The sequence below is a fragment of the Alexandromys fortis genome, unplaced genomic scaffold (genome assembly GCF_014885135.2).
Source record: "Alexandromys fortis isolate MF-2015 unplaced genomic scaffold, M_Fortis_MF-2015_v1.1 scaffold_167, whole genome shotgun sequence".
Lineage (NCBI taxonomy): Eukaryota > Metazoa > Chordata > Mammalia > Rodentia > Cricetidae > Alexandromys > Alexandromys fortis.
This window is the reverse complement of record NW_026068050.1, coordinates 226,428-243,482: the sequence shown is the minus strand read 5'-3', so window position 1 is coordinate 243,482 and position 17,055 is coordinate 226,428. Positions and strand designations below refer to the sequence as shown.

General features: G+C 54.1%; 2 protein-coding genes across 2 annotated transcripts in view; one reads left to right on the top strand and one right to left on the bottom strand.

Annotated features, from left to right (window-relative positions):
* The window catches only part of Cimap1c (ciliary microtubule associated protein 1C), a 32,269-nt gene extending 16,952 nt beyond the window's left edge, over window positions 1-15,317 (bottom strand). Inside the window, exon 1 of the mRNA XM_050119483.1 lies at window positions 15,286-15,317. The gene's annotated coding sequence lies outside the window, so the exon portion shown is untranslated. The remainder of the gene's footprint in view (window positions 1-15,285) is intronic.
* Cspg4 (chondroitin sulfate proteoglycan 4) overlaps window positions 1-17,055 on the top strand; it is a 35,369-nt gene that overhangs the window by 1,120 nt on the left and 17,194 nt on the right. The gene's annotated exons all lie outside the window — the stretch shown is intronic.

The following is a 17,055-nucleotide window of genomic DNA, read 5'->3' as shown; positions in this document are numbered from 1 at the left end:
CAGCCTACCTCCTTCAGGACCATTTCCAAGAGCAACTAAGAGCAGAGAAGGAACTCGAGTCTCCCTTCCAGGGACCCAAACCACACCCTTCTCATCCGATGGGGGAAACCAGCTCTGAAGAAGGGGATCACAAGGCACCCAGAAGGGAATGAGTCAGAGAGGGACCCCCTGCACTAATGTGACTCATGGGTAGATACAGGCTCACCATTTCTGCTTCACAGACTTCGCTTTCTAAAATTCCACAACCCTGGTGGTGAACAGAGCTGAGAGACGTGAGAAGGGAACACCTGAGGTAGCTGGGGGTTCGGCTCATCCAGGCCCCAGTTTCCAGCCAAGAGGTTGTTCTCAGTAGCCCCTACCTACATGGGCTTCAACTGAGAACAATTCCCAGATATCATCTTAGCACTGACAATGTGAGGCACAGCACTAGGGCTGCGCAGAGATGGGCAAGCCGAACCAGGTGTGGCATTGCGTGCCTGCAATGCCAGCATTGGGGAGGTTGAAGTTAAAGGATTGCACTGTGGGTTCAAGGCCAGCCTGGGCTTCAGAATGGGTTGCAGACCCGTCTCAGCTAGAGTGCCTCAAAGACAAACAAAAAATAAAAAAGTGCAGGGGAAGAAGGAAGAAGACGGGTGAAAGAGAAAAGGGGGGAGACGAAGGGGGGAAATGGAGATAATTTGTGTTAATTCAGGAGTTAGAAATGAAGTAAAATTCAAAGAGCAGTTTCCAATTGTGTAGAGAAAGATCCACATGCAAGGTGTGGAAGAAATCAGATGGGTGGGCCAGCTGTCCTTGACTCGGCCCCTGGAGATTGGGAAGGGAGTCTGCACTCCTGTCTGCGGTCCTCAGCCTGGACAGGGGCGGGAGGTGGGTGTAACAGGGTGTTGAAATAGAAAGACCAGCCTGACTGGAAGGCGTATTTTGAGCACAGGACAGGAAGAGCCATTGGGCTGGGACACAGAAACCTTAAATGGCAAAATGAAGCCCATAGCCTAGGCACTGTTGGTAAGGAGAAGAGGGTGCAGGTACAGCGCAGGGAGCAGCCTGGTGCCTATGCCTAACAATAGACCCATCCTGGATTCAGCAAGAGTCTGAGCAGGGAGGAAGGATGAAATAGCTGATATTCTCCCCTATGCCAGACAGAGCTTCTGCATAGCACACCCAACTCTGTTACTGCAACACTGTCTAGGAGGTTTATACGTGGGAGCTGAACTCACGGCCCAATATCAGGAGTCCGGGGGAGGGGGTGGCTGTGCTTCTTCTCCAGGCTGATTTCTGTTTGTGGGGCCTCCAGCTATCCCATGCTGCCTGGCTTTCGTGACCCATGGAGTCAAATTGACCAGACCCATCCTGGGCTCTGCCTGAGGAAAGTGTCACTACGACACCTCTCTTGGAGGTACTTGAGTTCTCTTGTCCCAGCCAGGGCACACTTGGGTGGCTCCCCTGCACCCTATCAGCATTCCAGAGTATCCAGGTCATGGGATCTGGAAGGCAAGTTTTCTTGGCAACTATTTGGGGCAACATCTCAACTGTACAGACAGGAGAAATGAGCCCCCAGAGAGGAAGCCAAAGTCTAAGGCCTTTGCAGAACCCCAGATGCCCAAGAAGAGCCCAAAGGAAGAAATGGAGTCCACTTTTCTGAGCTCTGTGGGAGGCCCTCGGCAAAGGACCAGAGGCCAGGTGAAAGTGATGTCCGAAAGACAGGCTGGGAGACAGAAGATGGCTTTCCAGTGCAAGAAGGCTTGGCTCTAACTCAGCACCTGGGGTGTGTCAGGGTACAGCTCTGGGGACATTGACTCTCATACCTCTTCTCTGGTCCGGCCTCGCCTGGGATATAAGGGACTGAGGTGGGCCTACATAGCGGAAGCAGTCAGGATTATCTGGACGGAGATCTGAAGAGATGGGGCATTTAAGGCAGTGGTGCTCCGGGACCCAGATACTAGAAAGAGAGTCAGAGTGGATTGATTCTGTTGGCTCTGAGAGTGATTTACAGGGCATCAGTGGCGTGGAGACAGATGAACCTTGTGTCTGCACTGTGCGCGCTGGCCCGGATCTCTGAGGCAGGGCAGAGGCCAGGGCCTTAACTCAGCCCACCCAGACTCTAGAAAAGCTGCCCCAGAACCAAACATAACTGAGCTCCCGCTCCCAGAGTCCGCATGCCCAGGCAGGACAAGAAGAGCCTTTTAGCAGTGCCTGACTGGGGAGGGCTATGGGGGAGGGTAAGCCATGCCAGGTGGGCCAGGCTGCTGGTTGCTTGGACCAGAAGGGGAGAGGGCCACAGGGAAAGGAACAGGCATGTGTGGAGCTCACACAGGAAGTGTATAGGCTCTCTGGGAACTGGGCGTGCTGCCCAGGATGAAGTAGGGGAGGGGGACTTGGATATCCCTGACGTCCATGCTTGCTTGTTCACTGGTGCACACAGATGGGGCGCGCACATGAGGACCCACAAGCACAGGCCATGGTGGTATCCGACTGCTCTCACAGAGCGTGACAGAGGCAGTAAGGGCAGGAGTAGCTGCTGCCTCCTCCAGCCCTCTACCAGACAGACCTGGGCTTGGGTGGTACCTTGGGGGACTTGAGGGTCGGGCAGGGCAGAGCTGTACCTCCTGGTCAAGACCAGGAGCAGATAAATTAGGGGCCTATATGCTAGGATTTAGGTCTGCTTCCTCTTTGGTTCTCTGTCTCACTAACTCCCCGACAAGTGCTGGCCATGTCCAGAGCCCCTCCGGCATGCCCTCTGCCCCAGCCTATGTCAATTCTGCAAAGCCTGCCAGAGATCAAACTCTTGCTCTAAGTGCAGACAAGGTGGGTCTGGATGCACCATATTACCTTCATTGCTGAATCTGCAAGGAATCTGGGCATTAACTGGATCAGCACCAATAGTTACGTGTTCAGATCCTTTCTAAGGCAGGGTTCCTTAGCCCTCTGGCCACCAGGAGAACCCAAATCTCCTAACAGGAAGAGAGTAAAGCCAGCTCATCACACAGCCTGATCATTTTCTTCCAGAGCCAGCCCCGTTGGGTGCTGGACAGAAATCATCCCATTTTATAGAGGAGGAAACAGGGTTCAGAGAGAAGTAAAACCTCCCCCCAGTCACTCAAGGCATTCTCATTCATCCCAACAGAGTGGGCCGTCCCAGATCAGGCCAGCAGGGTAGAGGTATCCACTAGTGACCTCAGCCCCCCGACCCCACAAGAAGAGGGATGTCTCCTAGAGAAGTGCAGGTCCCTCCAGCAGTTGTTCCCACCTTTCCAAGCCCTCCTACCTCGTAGCAAATCCTCCATTAAAAGCCTCCACCTACTCCCAGCTAGGGCAGCAAAGGAAGCCACACATTTGTCTCTGATATAGGTTGTAGCCTGGGGCTGCTGTTAAGGTGGCTTAGTGGTGTGGATCGCCCATGTTCTGGAGGTAGCGTGGGTGGCCCTGGCCAAGAGCAGTGCCTGTCTTGTTGACCAGTCCCTCTCGCTCAGTGCCTGCCCACGCCTGCCGGCTCAAAGCCTGTGCAGGAGCCTGCTCTGCCAACTCTGGTGTGCATTAGCCAGGCTGCCAGCCATGGCTCATGCTTACTTAAATGTTTCAGTATGTCCCCACCCCCTCTGCCTCCACAGACCTAACAGCAGAAACTGACTCTAGACCAGCCCCAAGTGGGTCACAGCAGGGCTCAAGAGGATGCTTGCCCTGGAGTCACACAGTGCTTCCTTAGTAGATTGGGGGCCAGGCCTCCCTGCCCTTTGTCCTTATTCCCTGGCATGGGCGGTGACCTCACCCACAGGAGCAGCAGCCCCGTGGGAGCAGATGTCTCATCTCCTTCTTCCTGGCTCTTGAACACATAACTGAGCACAGGGGTGTTCCACTGAGGGCTGTGGAGGTCACTGTGCTGACCAGGGATTTCAGAATGTGCCTCAAAGTGCCCCCAGGGGTCACACTGCAGCCCACCTGGAGGTATATGATTCTGGGACTATGGGATGCCTGTCTGACCCAGTGCACATGGAGCAGCTTCCTGAACAAATGTTTATAGATTGAGTTTTATGTCCTTTTTGCCAGGAGTGATAGCACATTACTATAATCCCTGTACTCAAGAGGAAGAAGTGAGATTGAATGTTCATGTCCAGCCTAGGCTATATAGCAAGACCCTGTCTCAAAATTGATGATGATGATGGTGATGATGATGATGGTGGTGGTGATGGTGATGATGGTGATGATTAGGATGATGATGGTGGTGGTGATGATGATGATGGTGGTGGTGATGATGATGATGATGATGGTATAATGTTAGGCTAGCGATGCAGCTTCTTTGGCAGCTTGTCTAGCATGTGTGAAGTCCCTAGCAGAACCACATACACTGAGTGTGATGGCATGCACCTGTTATCCCAAGACTTGGCGATAGAAGCAGAAGGATCTGGATTTCAAGGTCATTCTTGGCTAAATAGTGAGTCTAAGGCCCTTAAACATTCTAGACTCGATAGTGAGTGAGATCCTGTGTCAAAAAAACAAAACAAAACGAAAATATACTGTTTTACTAGAAGATTCTATGGCAGAGAGAAAAGAGGGAGGAGGAGAGAGAAAGAGAGAGAGACAGATTGAAAAAAATCCCACTCAAGACTGATTGTGGGGTTTCCCGTGGAGTCCTTCTCCGGGCAGTTCAGCGGGAAGCCTGAAGGCAGGGAGGAGCCCCTGAACACAGCCTCCTCACACCCAGACTCTGAGGTTTCTCCTGTCTTATACTCCCACTCTGCCACTCCTACAATCAAATAGGATTCCTGAACATTCAAGTGGGCAAAAGCGTCATTGTCTCACTGCCAGCAGACCCCACACCATTGCTACCCTGTGCCCTTCCCTCCCTACAGTGCAGCAGCCTCCAAGGTCAAGGTGAATCATGTCCTAGTATCTGACTGAGCCAGCCAGTTAGCATCTGCTATTCCCAGCACCCTTCCACATCTGCTCCAGCTGGTCTCCACAACTGGACTTCCCTTCCCCAATCCTTTGAGCTTCATCACCACGGCTTCTTTTTACCACTTATGGTAAAAAGTCTTTTTACCACTAACGGCTCTGAGACCTATAGCCTAGTAAGCTTTTCTCTTGGGGCCCTGTATAAAGCAACCTACTTTCACCGTCCCTCTGTCTCCTGACCCAGGGATAGACACTCAGCAGGTGTGGGTGCGTGAACATGTGTGTGCCCACATGTACACATACACACACACAGTGCATTGTTCCGTGATCTCTGGCAAGAACAAGGTCCAGGTTCCAAGCCGGCAAGCCCTAGGGGAAGCCCCCCAATTCAGGACACACACCCTGGCCCAGGAAGGATCTCTGACTAAGTCTGGGCCAATCTGCTCTCTGGGGAGCAGAGGAGACTGGGGAGAGGAGACCAACTTCCGTTCCCACCTAAGAGCAAACCCTTCCCCGCCCACATTTCAGGAGGGGGCAGCTATAAATATCAATGGGCCCAGGATGCTGATTCCCACGAGGAGAGTTCCTCCCTGCTGCAGCTGGGGCAAGGCAGCCTTGCCTCCCCACCCCCTCCTGGCAGAGGGAGAACAAATCACCATTTTGGGGAGTCTCTGGGCTATGGATGAGTTCCTTTCCTATTCTCATTTTGACTCAACCCCCACCTCTCCTGCTCTCAGCCCTGGGCTGGACCTTCTATGGGGAGGCAAGAGGCTAGGCACAGTGGTTACAAACAGAGTGTTAGAGCGCTCATCTGGGATTAGATTCCAGCGCTAACACTCTCGTGTGACCTTGGCTTGGCCCCCTCTGAGCCTCCAGTTAGTCTTTTATAAAACAGGAAAGAATAATTCCTGCTTCTCACATGTGTTAAAGACAAGGAAGCCAGACCGAGGCCTGGAATAAACAAACAGTCTATGAGCCCTTGTGCCCGAAGTTGCTGGTATTCGGTTCCTCCTGTCTTTCTGAGGTGGATGGCTCAGCTGTGAGGTGCTCCTGCTTAGGAAAGGTTCCAAGGCAAGGACTCAGTGAAGGCTGCCAGCCGACTGCTGCCCACTCACCGCACCCCCAGGCCAGGACCCCTCACAAAGTGGAGTCAGGGCTCCACGTCTATCTCGCTTGAGGGCTCAGGTTCTGCCCTGCTCACCTACAGGAACAGGAGGCCCCTCCTGAGTGCCCAGAGCCCGCTTCCCACTAGCTGAGAGCCCTGAACAAGGCACCCTAAGCTGGCAGGCAGCTGAAACTCAGTCAGAGGGTGCCAAGTGAGTGTCCAAAGGTACTCAAACCCCAGGCCCAGAGAAAGCAAGTGGGCAGGGGGAAATGGCCCCAGTACTGTTTACGGGCAGGGGAACACAGAATCCTGTCTTTTTCTTGCCCTCTGCCAACCCCACGGGGCTTTTCTTGATACACTGTCCAATTCTGACAAGAGCCCAATGACCTTGACATAAAGTGGCTTGACATCAGAGTACCACAGGGCCACTAACACCACTTGTAATCAGCAGTGGTAGCTACATAGCAACGGGCAGAAATGCAGGCTGAGAGAAGTTGAAAAGAAATTTCTGGGATGCTGGTGATGTCCATGTGTGAGCCCCATGAGGACAGGTGAGAAGTTAATTTCCAGAGAGGTCTACAGGGTGTGAAGTCCAGCACTGTGACTCCAGAAGAACCCTTGGGAAGAAGGACTACCCAATCCCAAGTCTCGGGTAGAGATCCTACTGTGTGGATACCTCTGCCTTCATTTCATAGCGCATTGGGAAAGGACAGGCTAGCTCCCCGGATGTGCTAATAGAATCCAGGCGCCTACCCCTGGCTGTTTCTGTCTCCAGGCATCTGGGGCCCGTGTGCTTCTGGTCACCCATCTGCAGCCCAGCTGAGCCCTTCTAGAAATAGGGAGTGAGACGGAGATTTCTTCCTCCAATTAGTGACATCTGAGAGAGAGGTAGGGGACTTGAGCCTATGTTTACTATGCGACAGGTTGAAATATCTGACCCCTGCTGTGTGGCCTTCAACAGACCCCTGTCCCTCTCTGTGCCTCTGCCTGGGAACTTTAATCTCCCAGTTCTGAATCCAAGCTCTTAAGAACGAGAGGGGGGGGCTCAGCTTCTAGCTAGCTGCTTGTCCTGGGCCACACAGTAAGATGGGCTTCAGGGCACTGATGAGCCAGTGTTCTCTGGCATTGGGAATCACTTCCCAAAGTTAGCCCCAGACCCTGGGGCTCTCCCAGAATGAGAGCTTCCCTCCACCCCCGGGTTCCCATCTTCCACCCCCTAGCTTGGCCCCACCCTGCCAAAAATAAACTCCGACCACCCCATTTTGTCCCAGCCAGACCCACCCAACCCCTCCAGAGCCAGTTGAGTCACTGCTCGGGACTGCTCCTTTTTTTAACCGTCTGAGTCACCGGTTGTGGCTATGGCTGCATGACATATGCCCAAGCTGCAGCCAGCCCGTAGCCCCTAATAGGCACAACGGTGACAATGGTGACAGCGGTGACAGCGACAGCGTGACAGCGCCTGCATAGCAACCGGCAGCAGGTGGCTGTCCCTGCTGCTTTGGCTTGGAACCTCTCAGGACTGGGAAGCATACTCTCTAGTAAGCCTAAGGTGCAGCTGACCCCAGAGGCCCTGCCTTACCCGTAGCATTTTATTGCCCCTCCACCAGACCTAGTCTTGTACACTCAGAGAACCAGAGAGGGGTCCCCAAGCCCAGGGTCTAGGGATGAATGAGAAGGCCTGGCTTCTAGAGTGAAGGTCACGAGATGTCCACTATTGCCCTGGCCTATTTGGTTCCAGCTCAGGTCCCACACTGTGCCTGAAAGGCCCGCTTCTGGCTTCCCCTGTTGCTCCTGCCTACCACTGGGATGCTGCTGTCTCTCCCAGACTCTTTCCACCCCATCTCTGCTTCTCCATCTTGACCATCCCTGTCCCTGAGTGGCTCTCTCAATTTCTCCCATATCTGTGATTCCTCTCTCTCCATCTCCTCCTTCGCCATTGCTAGCTCTGCATCTTTGCCTCTCCCCCTCTGGTCCAGCACTTTCTTTCTGTCATCCTCTACCCAGTTTGGATGACAGTCTGAAGTGCTCCCTCTGAAGATGTCACCCCTAGTTGCTCCTCTGTCTTCTCAGTAGACAAAATAGACCCACATCCACCCACTCCCAAATGGGAGTCTGGGCCCTGGAGACCAATAATCCCGAGAGAAATTTTCCATCCCCCTCACCCAGGCCCTGTCCCCTAGCCCAAAGCATAGACTACATCCTGTCCCAGAGAATGTCAGAATCCCACAGACACTTCCTCAGAGCCTGGGGGATGGGGAGGGGGCCTGGGAATGGCCCCTCCTTGAGCTCTGCCGGAGCAAGGGCCTGCACAACTTCAAATCCTATCCTCTGTCTGTGGCTATGCCTCCAGCTATAAATAGGGGCTCACAGTCTATTTTCTTTGAAAACAAGCGTCAGACTGGGTCACCATGGCCAGAAAAGCACTCCCTGGCTGGAACAGCCTCCCACCCTTCCTCAGTCACTGTGTTTAGGCCCCTTAGGTGGTTAGCAGGGCTGGAAAGGAGGTTAGAGGTGAGACACAATTTAGAATATTCAAGGCAGTCTCCACGGTGCTACCTGGGCCACCTGGGCCACCTGAGGGCATGTGGCCACCCTTTATACACCCTCCCTGCCATCTCCCTTGATCACACAAGTGACCTTGTGCCTGAGATCACAGTGTCAACAAAAAGAAATGACGGCACACAACTCTCCACAGTTGAGTGACTTTGAGCCCCAAATGAAAGGAGGGTGCCTTGGCTGTAAGACAAGGGGAGGGAGGCATGAGGTCTGTTTTCAGGGAGAAAGAAGAAAGAGCTAGATCCAAGACAGGGCATGGGTGTCTGCTAGATCTGGACAGAAAAGCAAGGCTGGCGCATGGCTAAGTTCAAGGGAGATGAGGATGAAGGCTATGGACAGGCACAAGGTCACTCAGGGTCTTCCACATCAGTTTAACTGTGGCTACTACTTGCAGTGGAAGGCAGGAAGCTAACTTAGGCGGGCACGGGATGGTAGCCATCTGCCTTGTAGAATGACACAATGGGAAGGGAGATTAATTTGAGGGAGAATTTAGAGGCAGAGGCAGGATAGATGGAAAATGGATATCCCTTGGCTGTGAGGACGGAGGAATATGTGTATCCCAGAGAACTCAAACTTCTGTCTATAGTAGCTGGAAGGGAAACTTTACTGGGCCAGTGTGCAGGTTGGGGCAACATGACCTTGTTTGCTATGAGTGGGGTTGGACACGGGGGTTACTGGCCCAGATGTCCAGAGCCACTGGTAGTGGACCTGGGGCTCAGTAAAAGAGGCCATACCTGAGACTGAAAGAAAAAAGATGGGCACCTTGTAACAATAGCAGGATTTAGCTCCTGGGAGCCACAGGTGGCAGGCAACGCAATGGGACCCACCTCCAACAGGAGGCAGACCCACAGGAGATGTGAGACCTCTGTCAGGGCTCTATGCATGGCCTGATTAGCCCTTGACTCCCGTGGTTTCTGGGCCCGACCTTCTAGACATAGATTCTTACGGCTGGGCACTGGCCACTGTGATGTTTTGTTGCTCAGCCCATCTGAGACAGATCTCCTCGACAGCAATTCCCAAGACAGACTAGGCTGTGGTGGTGCATGCCTTTAATCCCAGCACTTGGGAGGCAGAGGCAGGTGGATCTCTGTGAGTTTGAGGCCAGCATGATCTACAAGAGCTAGTTCCAGGATAGGATAGGCTCCAAAGCTACAGAAAAACCCTGTCTCGGAAACCCCCCCCCCAAAAAAAAGAAAGAAAAGGGGGGGAAGGAGGGAGAGAATGAGGGAGGGAAGGAAGGAAGAAATTTCCAGGACTAAGGAAATGGCTTAGAGGTTAGGACCACTGACTTCTTTTCCAGAGGACATGAGTTTGATTTCCAGCACCTGAATGGCAGCTCACAGCTGGCTATAACTTCAGTTCCAGGGAATCTGACACCCTCTTCTGGCCTCCACAGGGACTGCATGCATGAGTGCCCAGACATACATGAAGGCAAACACCCATACACATAAAATAAATAAATAAGAAAGTTTTTTTTTTTAAAGGAAATTCTTGAATAGGACCAAATGTCACCTCCCTTTGATCTCTACTCCTTTGCCTACTGGTCCTTCCTCTACCTACATGTCCGTGGTGCTCCCTCCACCCACATGTCAGTGGTGCTCCTTCCATCTACATGTCCATGGTGCTCCCTCCATCTACATGTCCATTGTGCCCTACGTGGGGACATGAGCCTGGGTCCTACCCTGAAGAGCTTCTAGCATGCAGGCTTGTCTCTCAGTGGTAAAGCACATGCTTAGTATCACACACACAAACACATACACTGCCTATCTGCCTGTGTGTCTGTCTGTGTTATAGGAGACAGATGATCCCTAATCCAGCTCCCGATGAGAAGCATCTATCTGGAGGTCTCTCCCTCTTCTTCCCTAAATGTTAGACATGATTGTTCCGAGGAACATGACCTGTTCTGCACACAAATGCCACCAAGCTTTAATTTCAGAACTGCCCAGGCCCACAGTCATTGTTTCCTATCCCAGCTCACCCCTTCCATCTCCAAATCCAGCCTGCCAGGCGAGGGAACTCTGAGATACCTTCCCAACACCCCCACTCTCATGACTGGTCTGTGGCACTGTGGTCTATGTCTGTATGAGCTGCCTGTGAGAGGACTTGACCCAACAGACACTCTCAGAGTAGCTCCCCCCACACACACTCCAGGCCTAGTTCCTAGACCCCCTTTTCTCCACTCTCCCTGACCTCCAAGATCCCAGTGGGCAGGACTGGCACTTAATCACTGGCTTCTGAGAAGACTGGGCCACCTCTTGCCAGCCCCTCCCTCTCCCAGAAGCTCCCAGAGCCCACCCGCAGCTGCTCCAGGAGAAGCCAGGCTGCCTCACCCTGCCAGCCAAAGCAGATGCGTTCCCTCCGGTCCTCTGCTCCTCCCACTTCCACCCGACCCTGACAGAGGGAGCCTCAGGGGGACAAGAAGGGAAAAAGTGTGTCTTCCCCAGGCAAGATGCCAAGCCTCACACCCTCCTCCCACCACAGCCAATGCAGATGCTTCACTTCCAATGGCAGCCACCACTTCTGTGTGCATACACCTCCCTGCTGGCACCCACATCACCCAACTCTGGCTCCACACCCCCCAGGGACTTCAGCCCTAGTCTGGCCTCTGTCCCTGCGAACCCCTTGCACAGGGAATTGCCTCAGTGTCCCCACTTGTAAGATGGGAGGTGTCTCAGAGAGATCCTGCTAGGGCTCCAGGGAGTCTCTTCTTTTTCTTTTACATGCCATTAACCTTATTCCAGCCTGAGCCCACTGAGATGGGAATCTCACACCCCCGAGGGCCTGGCCAGCAAGGGATGGGGAATGTGGAAGAGGGCCTAGAAATCCACCCATCTGAACAAGGAGGAAAATTATAAGGCAGAGAAAAGCCTCTTGGAATTGCTCCCCCACCCCCACCCCCACACACACCCCACCATCGCTGGTTCCTCCCTCTTTGCCTCGGGCTGGGGAGCAGCGAAGCTCTACAAAGACTCCTTTGAGACCCGCTTCCTCCAGTCCCAGCCTCCAGCCTGGTGGACCCTGCATTATTGGTTCCATCAAAACCTCTCATTTTCCCTCCTACTTCCTCTAGTACCCCACATGGCCCCCGGGCTGGGATGTGTGGCTGGAAGCCCAGGACACTAGCCCTGCCCCTAGAGAGCTCACAGGGCATCGCCCAGCGCCTTCCTGCTTTCTCTCCAGGAGCCCGCATCCCTCATGTGAGCCTCTGCTTTGGAAAGCATCCTCAGTCTATGGCCCACAGCATGGCTGACTGGTGGTAGTTGTTTAGAGGACCAGGAGCTGAGGCCAGGGCCAGAGGTGGAGCTCAGGCAATAACTGAGGAAACCATCTTCTGTTCTTGCCTCTTTGGATTTTCAGGGGACCAAAAAGTCAGTGAGAGAGTGAAGGTCCAAGTATGATTCTTGTGGCCGCACAGTTGTTGGGGTGAGGGGAAGTAGATCATGCTGACCCCAGCAGAAGTCTTGGTGTTCATTGGCGGAGGCCATTTGCCTGTGACTCTGACAATGCTTGGTGGTCCGGCGCTGCCCTGGGATGGGGTCTCGTCCTGAGAGGGAGAATGAATGAGTTCTGCTCTAAATCCCAGTCCCTTGTGATTTTGAGCTAGCCCAGAATCAGATGCGCTTAGCTAAAGAACAGTGACCATGTGCCGTCTTCAGGGAGCCCTTAGCAGGGGGAGGTGACGAGGCTGCTCACCCCAACGTCATGCCTGTGGAAGCTGTCGCCCCTTTGGTCCGACCTGAATCTGTTCCATTTCATCTTCTCCATACCTTCAGAGTAGTAGAGGTGAAGAAAGGTCGTGGCCAGGGTCAGGGTGGTAGCTTGGCCTCGGAGTGGGTGAGTGTGCTGATAGGGGTGGGAGGTGGGAAGCAGATTTGGGAGTAGATAACCACCCCCAAGCTAGGCCCACTAGGCAGATTTGCCCTTGCCAAGGGGTCCAAGAAACGGGCAGTATGGTAGATTATCCTGCAGTCCTGGTCAACCGGAATGCAGAACCCAGTCCTATGAGTCTTTGGACCCGGGGTCTATCCTCCTCACAGACCTCACTTTCACCTACATGCTCTGTCCAGGTGTGCCGACCCGCACCCACCACCGCACACACCCTAGTCTGTAGGGACTCCATAAGCTGCTTTTGCCTCCCTATCACTTTGTTCCCCCAGCCCAGAGCAGGGAGAGCCAGTAGCCAGGGCACCAGTCTCTGGTGGAGAAAAGGGAAGGAGTCCTTGGAGATACAAGGGGAGGCAGGCAAGCTGGCCTGAGGGCTGGGTGATGCAGGGCATTGGGCCCATTGCTCTTACAAAGGCTGTATTCAGCCCCAGGTGGGTCCCCCACCCCCATGGCTGGTAGACAGAGAGCCCTTCATCCCTGCCTCAGCCCTCCCAAGAGTCTGGACCACAGACCTCTAGACTCCCTTGAAAACTCCAACCTCACCCTTGCCTTCTCAGACCTGGAACCAGGATGGATTATTACCCCGATGGCAAACCCCACAGGCTGCAGTAGAGAAATCCAGCTTCCTCGAGGCAGGATCCTCTTCTTCCCCACTCACTGGGCACCCTCATTGCAACCCACAGCAGTAGGCTTCTGCCTTTGCTGTCTCCCTTGGCTTCTCCATCTCCTTTTCTAACTCTAGGCTGTGTCCCTTGCGTTCAGTCTTCGTGAGGAGAGGCACTATGTCTCATTTTCAGTGTTGTCCTCAGACTTTCTCTCTCCCAGACTGGCTCTTCTTTTCCATCCCAATTGCTACATTAGGCTCTGTGTGTGTGTGTGTGTGTGTGTGTCTGTCTGTCTGTCTGTCTGTCTGTGTCTGTGTATGTACCTTTCTCTGTGTGTCTGTGTCTCTGTGTGTGTCGTGACTGTTTGTCTGTCTCTGTGTCTGTCTTTCTGTCTCTATGTGTGTGTCTGTGTGTATCTGTGTGTCTGACTGTCTGTATGTGTGTATAGCTGTGTATGTATCTGTGTGTCTGCCTGTCTGTGTGTGTATGTGTGGCAGTGTGTGTCTGTGTCTTCATCTCTGTGTATCTGTCTCTGTGTGTCTGTCTGTCTTTCTGTCTCTGTGTGTGTGTCGGTGTGTATCTGTGTGTGTGTGTCAGTCTGTCTGTCTGTGTGTCTGTGTGGGTACATGCATGTGTATATAAACAAATGAGTGACGGATGAAGCTTGGTCCCCTGTCTCTCTCACCTACCTCTCTTGCAGCAGCACTGGGCGTCACCCCATGTTCACATACCCAGGGCTCCCACCCCCACCCTGCACTCAGCTGGGCAGCAGGCACTCCTACTGCCATCCTGCCCAACAGCTCTGGGCTCCCATTTTCTCCCTTATAAAGTCAGGCGACGGCAGACGACGAGGAATGCTGGTGCTGCCCATGACGCAAGCCAGCCGTGGAGGCCCGCCTGACTGCCCTAGGCTATGAGGGGCTGTAAGCATGGAGCTCACAGGGGTTCACTGCCAGGGTTTGGGTGCTGTGGGTGGTGCTGGGGTGAGGTTCAGACAGTGGCTGAGCAGAGACCTCAAGCTTACCTTTCTGAGACCAAGTCTGATGGCTTCCCCACTGTGTCCCCGATATGTCCTGTGCCACAGAGAACTTTAGTATTATGGAACTTGTTCTGCATGGGTGGGGGACCCAGGATGGGTAGCCAAAGGCCTGGCTCTCCGGTACTTCCTAGGACAGAGAGTTGTCTTCCCAGTTACAGGAAGATGGGCATGAGGGATAAAGGTGAGAGAAGAGAGAACAGGAGGGTCAGAGGCCTAAGGTGGGCTGTGGCAAGACCGAGAGTCATAGGCAGAGGCATTGAGAGGACAGAAAGAAAGACCATTGGCTTGCAGAGTTCGGAGGAGTATGAGGAGCTGGGTCTACAGCAGTGCCCCAGCACAAGGTAAAGCATGTAAACTGAAAACTGGCTTGCAGAGTTCGGAGGAGTATGAGGAGCTGGGTCTACAGCAGTGCCCCAGCACAAGGTAAAGCATGTAAACTGAAAACCTTGCTCCCAGCCAGGCAAGGAGAGCTAAAACACATAGGTACTCCCTACATAGGACCCCTTTGTCCCCAGAGCCGACTGACCAGCCGAAGGTTGAGCATCCTAAGAAGCAACTTCAGGTGTAGCATGGTAGTAATCCTGTAATCCTACCAGGTGATGCAGAGTTCAAGGATAACGTCAACTCCATAGTGACCCTACCCTGGCAAAACTAAATGCTAAGTGCTCCCCGGGGCAGGGACCAATCCCCATGGACTCCCTTAGTCGTCCCAGGCTTCCAGGAGGAACCAGCACAATCCGGGGCCTGCCAAAGGGTGGCTATCTTGAAGACTGACCAAAGCTGCCCCTGACCATCTGTGAGAGGGACCATCATGGCAGGACATGAGCTCTTTCTGTCTCCTGACCCTGAGTCTCAGGAAAAGCATGGAGCCACCCCACCCTGGGGCCCAGACAGCAGCTCCCTGTTCATGAGAGGAAGGGTGGGAAGCCACGAGGCCTTCTCCACCTTCGGCAGAGCTCTGGGGTGGGAGGGGCAGGAGCCCTCCAGGAACACATGGCCTCTTTGAGGGAGCAGGCCTGCCCAAGTAATGGCAGGCAGGCAAGGGAGGCAGGACGAGCTGGGCACAATCGCTCCTCTGTCCTAGCAGCTCCGGGCCCTTACGCGTATACACAAACACATAGCCTTAGACAAACCCCAAAGACGCCCAGCAGCCACCCACACACTCAAGCACATGCACGCACATCTGCATAGCCCTGGACACTCACCTGTGACCTAAGCCCACACACAGGCAGCAAGCAGCCTTCCTGCCTCTCCAGTTCATCTCCCAGAGCCTAGGGCGTTTGCCCCTCCCACACAGAGGGCTTGGCCTAAGCACACTACAATAACCTCCCCTCCTCAGCCCACACCACTAACTCTCTCTGCCTGTAAGTTATCTAGAACCAGCAGGGGGCATGGGAGCTGATGCCGCCACCCTCTTCCCCCTCCCTGCAGAAGGATCTCTGCATCCCTACCAGCCTTTCACTGATCCTAATCTCTGAGAGTATTTATTCCCCTTCCTCGGTGATGCCACCCCCTCACCTCCTCCAGGAAGGCCTCTGAGATTGACTTCTAGCTCATTATTTCTTCATCCCGCACCCTCTTTATATCTGAAGGCCCCTTCCAGCTGCCCCCTACCCAATGACAGCAATTCTGGATGCAGCCTATCAGAGGGAGTAAGAGGAACACAAATATGGAGGTGAGCGGTAGTCCTGTCAGAGTTTCCAAAGCCCCAGCCAGCTTGGCTTCAGAGGCCTCTGTTCGGACAAGGGGGCTTGCCTGGCCTGCACACTCGAGCCGAGCTCACAAGGCAGCCAGTGTGAGCGACTCTCCACACAGGAAACAGCAGGGCCCAGGCCCTCAATGGGCTTATTCAGACCCCAGCTCTCTGGAAAGTACCTCTGCTTCCTGCCACCCTCCCACTTAGCCAAACAGACTGCTGCTCTCTCCTGTGGGAAGAGAGCAGAGGCAAGTGGTTCAATGGTTAGGGCCAGCCGTGTTCCTTGGTGCCTGACCCACAGCCCTGGCTTCCCTCTAAGACCTAAGAAGTTGACATACACTTTCTGTGCAAGGGAGTTTTGGCCAGATCGCTCTCACCAGAGAGAGAGCGCCCTCTTCCTTGGGGGTGGTGAGCATCCCAGATCTCCTTTGCGATGTTTGCCTCTGCAGGATATAAATATTCTCGGAGTGGGCAGCGTCACCTGGCTCACAAAATCCCTGAAGGTTTACTGCTTAGTCTCAGCAGCTGCTCCAAGCCACTCCAGCCCACCGAGGTGGTGGCTCCATCCGGTGGGGGCTGTGCGCCCCACCCTCTGTACCCTGGCTGCCCTTGGTTTAGCCTGCAGCCTTTTCCTCAAGCAGGTACGGCACCCCCCACAAGCACATACTGCCTGCCAGTTTCCTTGGTCTGAGGTTCCCTGGCACAAGACATGCCGGGCCTGCAGAGCCTGCCAGCCACACCTGGGCAGGTGGCTTTGCGCTCGCTCTATCCAGGAGCCAGCAGAGAGATTTCAGCTCAGCCCTGAGAACAGCATTATCTTTCCTGGCCATCCTTCCTGGGGCGGAGAAGGCAGGCGCAGGCCCCTGCGGTGGCTGATGCTGCTCTCTCGGGCGGATGTCAGCTGGCTCAGGCTGGCCAGGGCCCAGCGCTTATGTGGCTGATGCCAGATCACCTCTATCAGAGCCATCAGCCTGACTGGGCCCTGAAGTCTCAGAGAGGCCTGACTGGGATGAGTCTTTTCCTCCTCCTGTAGCCTTTCCCCAACGTTGGATATCTGCAGGCCGTCAAGGTTCTAATCACCATGAAGGAATGGACCAGAAACTGGTGGTGGGCGGGAGACAGGGGAAAGTGCCTGGAGGGAGACTGAAGGAGGACGATCTCAGAGTGGTCCAAAGGGAGCCTGGCTGGCGGTCACTGACCCTGGGGAGACCTTGTCTGTCCTGCTGCCTGAGGACGCTCGCTTTGGTCCAGCTGGCAGACCCGTGGTCCCTCCTACCCT